This window comes from Vicia villosa, linkage group LG1 (assembly GCF_029867415.1).
Source record: "Vicia villosa cultivar HV-30 ecotype Madison, WI linkage group LG1, Vvil1.0, whole genome shotgun sequence".
Taxonomy (NCBI): domain Eukaryota; kingdom Viridiplantae; phylum Streptophyta; class Magnoliopsida; order Fabales; family Fabaceae; genus Vicia; species Vicia villosa.
Genome location: NC_081180.1, coordinates 68,707,953 through 68,709,996, shown reverse-complemented (window position 1 = coordinate 68,709,996; position 2,044 = coordinate 68,707,953).

The following is a 2,044-nucleotide window of genomic DNA, read 5'->3' as shown; positions in this document are numbered from 1 at the left end:
TGGGCTCGTTTGTTTTGCCTTTTTTAAAAATGATTTTTTCTAGTGTTAGATAATTTTGTAAAAAAAAATTACAAAGAAACTTTTTATAAAAGCTTCAAATGAAAATTTTGTTTGAATAGTTATTCTTAAAATGTGATTTTATGTATTTCATCTATTTATGGAAAAAAATTTAGATATCAAAATTTCAAAAAATCACTTAATTTTGAAGCTATTTCAAATAGATTTTTATAAAAATCATTTTTGAAATACAAATTTTTTAAAAAATTACGATTTTGAATAAATTTTGATCTTCAATAATGTATGTTTATGTTATAGGATGTCAAAATTAGTGTTTCATTTTAGAAAAAAGAAATATAAAAAAACTTGTAATATTTTGAAGCTGAAACAAACTGACCCTATATCCATAACCAAAACTTTTAATCGATTTTAAAGTTTATAACAGGTTCTAATTTAAAACGGGTTTCAGGTGTAAAAATCCAATTTTTACTAGTTTGAACATATAAATAAAATGGTTAATACATAGGGGTAATTTGAAAAAAACCTGCAAAAAATAAAGTTGCAAGAATTTCCCTAACATTTCAAGATTCTCTCATTTTTTACCTTCATCACATCCAGTCAGCAAAAAAGCTGACGTGGCATGTTTTTTTTATTTTTTATTTTTTTCTAATGATGTGGTTGGCCCATGTGGCTTTTTGGTTGATATGTCAAAACATTTTAAATATCCAAAAATTGTTGGAAGTGGAAGTTGAACCCACTCCCTTCTATTTGAAAGTCCAAGCGCCTAACCACTAAGCTAAGTTGTTTGTTTTGTAAATTAAATACTTTGAATAGTATTAATAACATACTGCATTTTTATTTACAATTCCAATAGTATATATATATATATATATATATATATATACATTAAAAGCAATACTGCATAGTATTATTTACTGAATGGTATTATTTACAATTCCAATACTGCATGGTATTATTTACTGAATGATATTATTTACAATTCCAATATTGCATCTAATATATATATATATATATATATATATATATATATATATATATATATATATATATATATATATATATATATATATATAAAATTACAATTCCAATACTATATATTAATTAATACTCATAGTTTAAATTAATTTATATATTTCAATATTTTATACTAGATGCAGTATACATTAAAAGCATAATATTAAATAGTATATTATTATGGGTTAATACTTATTTTCACCCCTGTCATATGGGTTGGTTTGAAAAACCCCCTGCCAAAAAAAAAGTTGCAAGAATTCCCCTAACATTTGAAGATTTATATTAACCAAAAATAAAAATAATATAAAATACATGTGGCATTAAAATTAACAAATAAATAAAATAAAAAACCACCTGGACATCCACATCATTAGAAAAAAATAAAAAATAAAAAAAATACATGTCATGTCAGCTTTTTTGCTGACTGGATGTGATGAAGGTAAAAAAATGAGAGAATCTTGAAATGTTAGGAAAATTCTTGCAACTTTTTTTTGCAGGGGTTTTTCAAATGACCCCTATATGACAGGGGAAAAATAGATATTAACTCTAAATAAAATGTCTTTACCAAGTCTTCATGTTGTCACACTAACAACTTTATTCTCCACTTCAACCTTATACACCACCTCAAAATCAATATTATAATCAATTTTTTTTTTACAGTTTTCCATTACAGACAAGATATAACAGTTGCAATATTATGAATTTATCATCTTAGATTCAGAAATCAACTTGGAGTGTCCTCATACAATGTTTGCTCAATGAACTTGTGGGGAAAATCTTGAGTTACATTTAAACAATAAATTTATTTTCTTTTTGATTCTGCAAAACTGAAATGCAAAAGTATAAGTCATATAGCTACGATACCACTGAAATGCAAATGTTATAAGCATGCATAATTTTATTAAAGTTTTCCAAGGAGTATAGCATGCATAATATTGTAAAGGTGATTTGTTTTAAGAAGAGAAATTTAAAGTAGTTGACTTAAGCATTTGAGAGAGATGCAAATGGACTT